The 11,775-nt window shown below is 39.7% G+C and overlaps 1 long non-coding RNA gene across 1 annotated transcript; it reads left to right on the plus strand.

The window, feature by feature from the left end:
• The first annotated feature begins 4,889 nt into the window (after nt 1–4,889).
• LOC110694976 lies at nt 4,890–8,238 on the plus strand. Its single transcript, XR_002506006.1, has 3 exons — nt 4,890–5,415; nt 5,513–5,684; nt 7,941–8,238. It is a non-coding gene; the product is annotated as an uncharacterized LOC110694976 (long non-coding RNA).
• The last annotated feature ends 3,537 nt before the right edge of the window (nt 8,239–11,775 follow it).

The raw sequence follows: 11,775 nt of genomic DNA on the forward strand, positions 1-11,775 counted from the left end.
GGTTTGGTTAGTTTTTGTTCATTAATTTTGTATAAAGATATTATGTCTTAAATGAGTTATACTCTAGCAGAATCATTATTTTAATGATTCACGAAGGTTATTTTGACAGGTTTATACTACAGCAAGCCGTTAATTTATTTGTGTTGGGTATAATACATGTGGCCTAAACCTTTGAAAAGCCCAACTAATTAAGTCTCAAAATCTAGAAAAATCTTCTAAATCAAGAAACGGATGGAGAATTGTTAAAGTCTCTAGAAATATTAAATGCCCATGAAAATTCTAGATTTAACCAAAAAATATCTACATATGTGGAAGTTTCCACACAAATCTGCCACCTTTATATCCCATCTATAAATATAGGTGTTGTCATCCACTAGGGTCAATTAAGAAAAAATCCACACATACAAATAGTCCTAATCCTCCACCACACTAAAAAATTGTTTCATCTCATAAGTCTACTTAAAACTTTCTCCTTGTAATTTTATTCACTATTCTTCTAATACTCTTTTGTGAGTACTTATTATTTTGAGAGTTATTTTGTAATCTTACACCCTAACTATTAGGGTCTTTTCTCTTTTGTACTCTCATATATTTTAATATAGTGGAATTACTATAAAGTGCTCGTTGGGTGTTATTTTCTTGCCGTTTATACTTTATCAATTTCTCGATCAATCACGCTTCCGCAAGCATCCTTAACCTTACAAGTGGTATCATAGCTAAAGGTTTATAATGTCGAGCGTTACAAAGTTCGACATCGAGAAATTCGATGGCATGATAAGCTTTAGTATATGGAAAATCCAGATGCAAGTCGTTCTTATTCAGAACGGATTAAAAAAGGCTCTCGATAGAAAGCCTTCAACCATGTCTGACGAGCAATGGCAAGAGTTGGATGAAAAAGCCATGTCGGCAATCCAACTATGCTTAACAAAGGAGGTGTTACGTGAGGTGGTACACGAGGAAACTACCGCTGCCCTATGGATGAAGCTTGAGTCTCCCTATATGACTAAAAGTCTTGCCAACAAACTTTGTCTCAAGGAAAGGCTTTATACAATTTGTATGGCTGAAGGTACGTCCATCCAATCTCACCTTAATGAATTTAATTCCATTATCATGGATCTGGAGAATTTGGATGTTAAAATTGATGATGAGGATAAAGCTGTATTATTAATTGTCTCCTTACCTCCCTCTTACAAACACTTCAAGGAAATTATGTTATATGGTTCCGGTGAAACTATTTCTTTTGAGGATGTAAAATCACACTTACTCTCAAAAGAAAAATTTGACCTTGTAGTGAACAATGAAGATAAAGCTGAAGGACTAAATGTAAAAGGGAGATCTCATGAAAGACACAATACACATAAAAAGAAATTTTGATCTAAATCCAGGGGACGTAAACCGGGTGTTACCTGTCGCTATTGTAAGAAACCAGGGCACTACGTTTCTGAATGCTTCAAATTGAAAAATATAAAGGAGAAAGAAGAAAAATCTAAACAGCCTCAAAAATCCGCCGAAGCTAGTCTTATTGAAACTGACTCAGAAGGTGACTCAGTGTTACTTGGAACTTTTAAAAAAAGGGGCTTTGTTGAATGGATTCTTGATTCTGGCTACACCTATCATATGTGTCCGCATAGGGACTGGTTCACCACATATGAATCTGTTGATTGTGGTACTGTGTTAATGGGAAACAATCTTTCCTGTAAGGCTATTGGAATAGGTTCAATCAAAATCAAGAGTCATGATGGCGTTGTCAGGACATTAACTAAGGTCCGTCATATTCTTGACTTAAAACGCAATCTGATCTCACTAGGTACTCTTGAGTCTCTCGGATACAGATTCTCGGCTGAAGGTGGAGTACTGAAGGTCACTAAAGGTGCCCTCGTTGTCATGAAGGCCATGAGAAGTGGTAGTTTGTATGTCTTACAGGGACATATAGTGACAGGTTCAACAGCTGTTTCATCATCATTTCCTAATTCTGATCTAACTTAGTTATGGCATAAACGCCTTGGTCATATGAGTGAAAAAGGAATGGACATCTTGAGCAAACGTGGACTTCTCGGCTCACCCGGCATGGGTAAGCTAGAATTCTGTGAGCACTGTGTCTGCGGGAAGCAAAAGAAAGTAGGTTTCTCTACTGCTACTCACATAACTAAAGGTATTCTTGATTATGTCCACTCTGATTTATGGGGACCTTCTAGGGTTGCCTCTTATTTTGGAAAACGCTACTTTATGTCCATCATTGATGATTTCACTCGAAAAGTCTGGATTTATTTCTTAAGACATAAAAATGAGGCTTTTCTTACCTTCAAGAAGTCGAAAGCTCTTGTTGAAAACCAGACTAGGAGAAAAATCAAGAAGCTCAGGACTGATCGTGGCTTGGAATTTTGTGATGGAGAATTTGAAAAATTCTGTGCTCAAGCCGACATTGCCAGACATAAGACATTACTAGGCAAGCCTCAACAAAATGGCGTAGCTGAGTGTATGAACCGAACTCTTCTAGAAAGAGCTCGGTGCATGATCTCTAATGCTGGACTATGGAGTCGTCGTTACCTTTGGACGGAAGCCATATCTACAGCCGCATTTATAGTCAACCGTTCTCCACACTCTTCTATTGACTACTCTTTCCTAAAAGTTATTGGTTGTATCGCTTATGCTCATATTAATGATGGCAAAATAGCTCCTAGAGCTATCAAATGCATTTTCATTGGCTATTCCTTATAATCTAAAGGCTATAGATTATGGTGTCTTGAGTCTAAGAAAGTGATTCTTACTCGAGATTTTACTTTCAATGAAAATGCTACTATCAAATCCTCTGGTACGGAGTCTTCTGTTTCATCTTCTGAAACAGATAATCAGGATGATAGTAAAAAGGTGGAGTACGAAACAACTACTCAGTCTCCTACGGTTGAAATTGATGCTTCATCAGGCTCTCGTTCCAGCAATGATGATGACAATCCTCCAATTGCTACCGAGTCAAGCTAGCCACAAAGCCCTTATCAACAGTCAGATTACAATCTGATAAGGGATCGTTCAAAATGGCCTATTATAAGGTCATCAAAATATTCTGGAGATGAATATCTGCTTTCTTACGCACTATTAGTTGGCGAAGAAACTCCAGTTGAAAAAGAGCCATCCTCTTATTCAGAAGCCATCTCCGGTCCTAATTCCTCTAATTGGCTTGTGGCAATGAATGAGGAGATGGAGAGTCTCCACAAGAATGGCACATGGGACTTGGTCGAGCTGCCAAAAGGCCGAAAAGCAATTACTTGCAAATGGATCTACATACAAAAGGAAGGCATTCCAGGAGTTGAACCTGCAAGATGGAAGGCACGCCTTGTTGTCAAAGGATGTCATCAAAAAGAAGGTATTAACTTCAATGAGATTTTCTCTCCTGTTGTTCGTCATACTTCTATTCGCGTCCTTCTTGCAATAGTTGTTATGTTTGACAGGGAGTTAGAACAACTTGATGTCAAAACTGCTTTTTTACATGGTGATCTTGATGAAGAGATCTATATGAAGCAACCCAAAGGATTTGTTGTTCCTGGAAAAGAAAATCATGTTTATAGATTGAAGAAATCCTTATACGGTCTCAAGCAGGCTCCACAACAGTGGTACAAGAGCTTTGACTCATTTATGAGAAAACAAGGCTACACACGTAGTCAGTACGACCAATGTGTCTATTTTCGACAGTATGGAGGAGTCTAGATCTATTTTCTTCTATATGTGGATGATATGCTTATAGCATCTCGAGACAAGTCATTGATTAACAACCTGAAGTCTCAGCTCAACAAGGAGTTCGAGATGAAAGATTTAGGTGCAGCTAAGAAAATCCTTGGCATGGAGATACACCGAGATTGATAGGCTGGTAAGTTACTCCTTCTCAGAAAAATTACGTTAAGAAAATTCTAGATAGGTTTAATATGAGTAATTCTAACCCTTTCTTTACCCCACTTGCTGCACATTTTAAGTTGTCATTTGCATCTTGTCCACAAACGGAGGAAGAAAAGGAGAAAATGGCTAGCATTCCTTATGCTAGTGCAGTTGGCAATCTTATGTATGCCATGGTCTGTACAAGACCTGATCTAGCATATGCTGTGAGCATGGTAAGCAGGTATATACACAACCCTGGCAAAGAGCATTGGAATGCTACAAAATGGATATTTTGGTACCTAAAAGGTACTATAGATATGGGGTTGGTATTTGATAAGAACCTAACCAATTCTACTGATGTTGTTGGGTTCGTTGACTCTGACTATGGTGGTGATCTTGACCGCCGAAGATCTCTCTCCGGTTATATCTTCACTCTTTGTTCAGGAGCAATAAGTTGGAAGGCTCAATTACAACCAATAGCTGCTCTTTCCACTACTGAGGCAGAGTATGTCGCAGCAACCGAAGGTATAAAGGAGGCTACATGGTTGCGAGGTCTTGTTATGGATCTTGGTATATCACAAGGTGTCACCGTGGTATACTCCGATAGCCAAAGTGTTATCTTTCTCACCAAGAATGATGCTTATCACTTCAAGACAAGCACATCGACGTAAAATACCACTATGTCAGAGACACTATTGAACAAGGTGAAATTATGATTAATAAGGTTCATACTACAGAAAATCCGGTGAATATGCTCACAAAGCCACTTCCCATTGCTAAGTTCGATCATTGCTTGGACTTAGTCGGAGTTAATCCTTGCTAGATCTTCTGGCTCCTACTACAAGTAATCTACATATTTGGTCCAAGGTGGAGATTGTTGGGTATAATACATGTGGCCCAACAATCTTTGAAAAGCCCAACTAATTAAGTCTCAAAATCTAGAAAAATCTTCTAAATCAAGAAATGGATGGAGAATTGTTGAAGTCTCTAGAAATATTAAATGCCCATGAAAATTATAGATTTAACCAAAAAATATCTACAGTGAAAGTTTTCACACAAATCTTCCACCTAAAATATCTACATATGTGGAAGTTTCCACACATATCTTCCACCTCTATATCCCATCTATAAATATAGGTGTTGTCATCCACTAGGGTCAATTAAGAAAAAATCCACACATACAAATAGTCCTAATGCTCCACCATACTAAAAAAATTGTTTCATCTCATAAGGTTACTTAAAATTTCCTCCTTGTAATTTTATCCACTATTCTTCTAATATTCTTTTGTGAGTACTTATTATTTTGAGAGTTATTTTGTAATCTTACACCCTAACCATTAGGATCTTTTCTCTTTTGTACTCTCATATATTTTAATATAGTAGAATTATTATAAAGTGTTCGTTGGGTGTTATTTTCTTGCCGTTTATACTTTATCAATTTCTCGATCAATCACGCTTCCACGAGCATTTTAACCTTACAATTTGCACACCATGTGTTCGATAAAATGTCTAAGTGAGTTTTTGTCCGACAGTACCAAACCAAACAAGGTGATGATTGGGGGTTAGATTTGAATATTGTGATATATTTTTCGACAGTAACAAGAATGAATTTTGTTCTGAAGCTGTTTAAGTTGCAAAATTGTAGGAAGACAAGGCCTGCTGAACCTGCTTAGATTGCATGAAGGTGAGGAAAAATCAGACGGTTTTCGGAATAATTATATAGAACGAAGCTTGCTGGTTGGTCAAAGAACGTACTAAGCTGCCACCGTAGGTGCTGGAATTGAGGCAAATACAGCTCTGGATTTACCTTGTCATAAGTAAGTCCAAAATCAGTAAATGTGATGAAAATTGTAGGGGGACACAAAATATGTAGTCTTCTGAGTTTCTATTTTTTGATTGTTTCTTGAGTTATGCTTTGCTTTGTTATAAATGAAATGAATGGTATTGGAATGATATACTTCATCAATCTGGACCTTACTTAGATAGTATGCTACATCGGATCGGAGTTAATTTTACAATAATTGAGTGAGAATTCTATGACTTTTCTTCATTATTGTTGAACTTGAACTGTAGCTTACTAAATTTAAAAAGTGGACTATTGTTTGGAGACTTTCCTAATAAAAGTGGTTGATTGTGTTTAAGAGAGAGAGAGAGTAATTATGAAATAGACAGGTTCTTGAGGCATTCATAATTGCTTCTATTGGGACATGTTTGTTGGGACTCTGGGTATGTGCTTGGTGGATTCTGCTTGTGCAATATATTACTTCGTTACATGTTTGTGCATCTACCCTTCGAGTTTTATTTCAGTTGCTTCTTGAAGGTCACAATATTTATTTGAGCTTAGAAATAAGTATATTCATTATACTGTACTTGTCTATCATGTTGTATATGTTTTGTAAATGTTTTGAGAAAATTATGAACTGATGATGACCAATAATGTTCCGGTTCATGTTTATAGTTAAAAAATCGATCCATGACTGCTTTAGTAGGTTTATTGTCGCGCATTAAGTGTCACCTAGATCACTGATCTTATTGAGATACTCAAAATTTTCAGTTTTTACTGGTGGGTATGGGTATCTATACATGTATATGATTTTTGATCTTTTTTCCAGTCCCTTTTAAATGGATTGTGGGTAGAGCACAATTGGTTATATAGTTGTGTCCATTACAATGCTTTGCGTAGTTGATATCTTTTGCAGCACTCTCATCTTCCATTCTTATGTGACTGACTTTAGATATTATGATATAGTTGGCTGCATTGTGTACTTAAACCTTGGCTGCATTTTCTAAATTACTCACCCACTGAATTTGGTGCGGTGTCAGGTCAGCCTGGGTTTCTTCAGGCTAGTCAGTGGATATGTATCACACTGAATTTTTGGTTTGCGTTGAGTCCAATTCAGGCCGTGTAAAGTTTGGATAAATTAGTAAAGACTTATAGTGCTAGGTTTATTGCCTTGTATACAATGTACCTTTCGTATGGATGAGAAAGAACAACTTGATGAAAATGAGTTGTCTCACATCTGATTTCATTTTTTTTTTTTTTTTCACTTGAAATCCATTTCAGTTTGTAATTAACAACCTAATATTAATTGTGAGGTTGTAAGGCAATACTCATGTGTATCTGTATGATAAATTGTGAATTGCTGGTAGAGTGTGAAATTTTTAGAACATTTAAGTTGACAAAATTTCAGTAATGAACTTTACTATAAGTCAAAAGCTTATATTACCTGTTTGGGAAGCACCCTATTATTTTGGGATGGCCCACATTGATTCATACCCTTTTATTTGGGGCTGGAGGTAATCATAATCATATTTACCAAGAGTGAAGGTTTTTATTATTATATGCTGTCACTAGGCAGTTATTCATGCATGTCATTTAATCAATTCTTTGTTTTCGATCAATATCTCTTTATGTAAGAGATTGTGGCCATACAAGCACCATCTTCCATCACTACTGGTTTTTGTTGTGAGAGCATTAGTTCTTCTTAACCCTTATTCAATCGCTCAATCTATTGTAGTTTTATTAGATAATAGGTTTGGAGATCCTTATTAGTCAGTTATACAGCTCTTACTGAATAATCTTTATTTGCTTGGAATATTACCTGATAATGATAGTAAGTGTCATTAGTCAGGGTCTAGCTGTCTTGCCATTGCTGTTTTTGTAGTTGGACTTTACTACTGATTATCTTTATTTCATTGGTACCTTTATAGATTTATTATTGGGTGAGTTTTTTCTTAAATTGTATTTTATCGAAATTAAAAGGTGAATTTCTTTTATTCTGCTATATATTCTGTCTCAAAGTTATTGAAGATATCTGGTTTCAGACTGGATGAAAGCTAAGGGAAGGGATTATTATCCTGTAAGCACATTTTTTTTTTGATTTAATGGATATATTGCTGACCCTTTTTTTCCTGACATTGGTTAAAGAATAACTTTTCTCTAGTTTGGAGATCAATAGAAGGAAGCATCCTGCAAAAATTTATTTACTCTTCAGTTATTCTCTCTGTAGTCCAAAGAGTGAAATAAATATTATCTTTGATTAATGACTTAGTGATATCTTTTTTCTTCTCAGGGTTTCTTTTGGGCCTTCTCAGTTCTCCCCGAAACATCAAGTGGCAGCCATCCTGGAGGAACAAACTAAAATGGGCAACACCAAGAACTTTTGTAGCAGCGGGAACAACTTTTGCTAGCTATTGCTCTGTTAATTAATTGCTAGTGAGCTTTGTATTGTTTTCCAGGAAGCATTTGAGTCGAAACACATGTTTGCTGTTATCGACAATGCTTGATGCTGGGGTTTATCCAAAACAAGTACTATATTTTTCTTTTGGGTTAAACTTGTAATATTACAATAATTCTTAATGAAAATGTCTATGTTTATAATAATTAAGAAGTATTTTTATTTGTGAATCAATTTAATAGGAAAAAAATATTATTTTTTTTAGCATATGTAATGCTATTAGTACTGGCCTAAAGTTGTGCCAGTTACTAATAAGGCATAACCTAATGCTAGTTACTAATAGTATGCTTTATAACATGGAAAATAGACTAGTAGTAACTGGCGTTAGGTTAGGCCGGTTACGAATAGTATAATATTAGTAACTAACATTTGCCAGTTACGAATAATTGCCACTAGTTGCAACGGTGGCAATAGCAACCAATAATGCCAGTTACTAAAAGTCAATTTCGCCAGTTACAAATAGCATTTTTTCTACTAGTGTACAAAAGTAGCAACCTGGGGGCAATGCCTGGGCTACTCACTAGTTACTACATTAAAAGTGACTACCATCTCTACGAATTAGCTCAATTATGATGTCATTTATCATCTTACATCTAATTTATACTTAGGATAATAACAAATAATAAGGGAAAATCATTGATGAATAAAATGGGATTAAAATGACATATTACATTTTCTGGTTGAAAAGTGACGTCATAAATTACATTTTCCGATTGATAAAGCCACTTGTTTCGGGGTTTTCTGATGTCCTGCGGGAGAGTTACAATTCCGAGACTGGAACCGGACGCCTGTACCTGCAAAATAACGGAGACTCCTCAGAGCTCCGCCTCCAACGGTCAAGTTAGTACCTGATTAAGGAGTAATTAATACGGAAATTAAAGTAATAAGGTCTCTCTAGGTGAGAGTGTTTAATGTTGGTAATCTGCTTTGTTAGCGAGATCAGCCGGTTATTAGTGTGTTCCGTAACGTTTCTGTTCTTCCTTTTTTTTTCTCTTAATGAGGATTAATTAAGTATTTATAGTCTTGAGAAGCGTGCCACTCTCTAGGTTTAGGGTAAACCTAGGGCTGACCGGGCCTCTAAACAGGATTGGGCCTTGTTGGCCGGTTTCCCATTTGGCATGGGTGGACACGTGGCGTGTCTCAATTGGTCCGTAGAGGACGTATCTGTGATTCACACGTGGCAGGCTTCTATTGGCCTACGTGAAGGACACGTGGCGGAACCTGGTTGGTCCACTTGTCAGACGGTGATTGGTGGATAAAAATCCCCTAATCATTTGCCCCTCACAGGTGGCACGTGACTGGTCACGTGTCACCTGTGACAGGTGCCGCACGGTGACAGGCGACGGCCTGCTACAGGTGTCACCTTGCAAATGGCCGAGAGATTTTCCCGCCCAAATTTTGAATTTGGAAGCGACCCTTCGCCTTCTCACTTTGCCTATATAAGGAAGTGCTGACTTCGGTCATTTTCACATTTGAGAACTTTGCGAGAACATTCGGACCCCTGAACTTGCTCTGACATTTCGGACCTTTTCTGCCTACCGCCTGTTCTGACAAGCCGACTGCACCGAATTTCCAGAACTTCATCAACCGTCACTCGTTCAGGTAACTCAGTTCTCTTACTCTTAATTTTCTTTTTATTTTTTGAAATGGCACCACGGAAGCACACGACACGACCTAAGTTAGTGATCAGCCGGTCACCGGGGACGGCTGAATCTAGGACTAGGAGTGCCGCCTGCCCTTTTCTGGACCCATCTTTGCCCTTTATACAAAGTCCGACTGTATCTGTGTCTATGCAGAACGTGATGGCCAGAACAAAAAAGACTGCTATGATCTCAAACTCGGACGGCTCCTCCCAAAGGGTGCTCATTAGTGAAACATCTGACCAGGCGCCAGATGTAGAAGTGAAACGAGGCGGCTGCCAAGCCGACAGTTCTGAGGGAGGGGTCAAGGTGGTCCCTTCCCATTTCACCGTTGATATGTCTAATTTTCCTCCTGCTCCTTCTAAGGGAGAGGAGGCGGGCCCCTCTGGGAGAGGGGAGGAGTCGTCCTCTTCGGACTCGTCAGAGGACGAGTCCGAGTCCAGCTCTTCTGGCCACGCTTCTCCAGGCTCAGAAGAAAGAAACAGCCGCCTACAAGAGGCGAGGCTTTCTCATGCAGTTGAGAAGGGGGACAATCGGGCGGAGCTGTCCGCCTCTTACAGAGAGGAAAACACCCCCTACTACTGCACGGTACCCCGGGGCCGGATCGCAGCCATGCAAGACAAAGTGGAGAGCTTTATAGCTAACCACAGAATGGGCCCCGAATTTTTACTGTTCGTGCCGGATCCAGAAGACACTGTCGTCTGGCCGGCTGGTACCAACTATGATGACGGCTGCTTTGGCTGCTATGTGGCGGCCATCAAAGCTGGACTGCGCTTCCCATTACATCCGGCTGTTCAGCGGATTTTAGATGGGTATGATTTGGGGTTATGGCAGTTAGCCCCCAACTCTTGGGTAAACGTACTCGGCTATGTGGCCGGGTGCGAAATGTACGGGGTGGAGCCAAGCTTTGAGGCTTTCGCCCACATGAACTATCTCAGCCGGACCCCTAAGTCGGGAGGTACCGGCTGGTATCAATTAACAAGCCATAGGGGCTACCTCATGACGAGAGGTAAGGCGAACAAATGGAAGGATTGGCGGAACACCTTCCTTATCATCGAGGGTTCAGACACGGAGCTGAACAAACGCTTAAACAAGTGGAATAGGGATCCGCCTCTTCTCTCAGGCGGCCGCAGCATGCCGCCTGTTCCCCCAAAGGCTAAAAAAGAGATCCTAGACAAAGGACTCTTCAAAGTAGAGACTAGGGTGAACTCTTCTTCAGGGGTACGAGAGCAAGTACCCCTAAACTGCGTCCCGAGCTTCAAGTGGCTCTATGACGAGTACTTTTTGGCCGCCTGTGGTCTCAGCAGTCGGTGCTCTAGAGGTAGCCGGCCTGACAAATACTCTGTTTTTTCACGCCTTGTTTACTTGGGATCTTTACTAACTTTGCTGTTTATTTTTTGCAGCTGACGCCATGAGTAAAATAACAGCATCCAAGACTGCGGCGGCCATGTTGCGGGCCTCTCTCATGCAACAGTCTTGTACCGACTCCCCCAACAAGGGGGCACCCTTGGTAGGCTTCGAAACTCTTCCTCTTTTAGGAGTTGTCTTATGTATATACTAACTCCAAGAGCTTTTTCAGTCGGGCACTCCAAGAGCTTCTTCCTCGCAACAGCCGGACCCCAAGGCCCGGAGGACGACTGTTGCAAGCTCTCCTGGGTGTTCCAGGAAAACAGTGGCGGCTGAGAAGCAGCCGGCCACTTCTTCTAAAACCCCGGCGGGGCCGCCTAGAAGTATGGACAATTACTTGTAAAAACTTTTACACTTGCTTCCTTCTTGACTAGGTCTAACTTGCTTTTTTACGCTTGATGCAGCCGGCCCTCAGGGGCTTGACTTGGTAGAGGTAGCCAAGTCCATGATCAAAGTAGTTCCTCCATCTGAAAGGGAGGCGGTCAGGGGTGTCGGCACCCTTGACCTTGATGGGATTGCAGGGGTCCTTGCTGAGGTATACTCTTTTGAGTATTTGAATTCCAGGACGCCTGTTATCTTTTTTGTTTGGAAACTGACGCCTGTTGTTTTTTTTGTACTTAGGC

Source organism: Chenopodium quinoa, unplaced genomic scaffold, assembly GCF_001683475.1.
Source record: "Chenopodium quinoa cultivar QQ74 unplaced genomic scaffold, ASM168347v1, whole genome shotgun sequence".
Classification (NCBI taxonomy): Eukaryota; Viridiplantae; Streptophyta; class Magnoliopsida; order Caryophyllales; family Amaranthaceae; genus Chenopodium; species Chenopodium quinoa.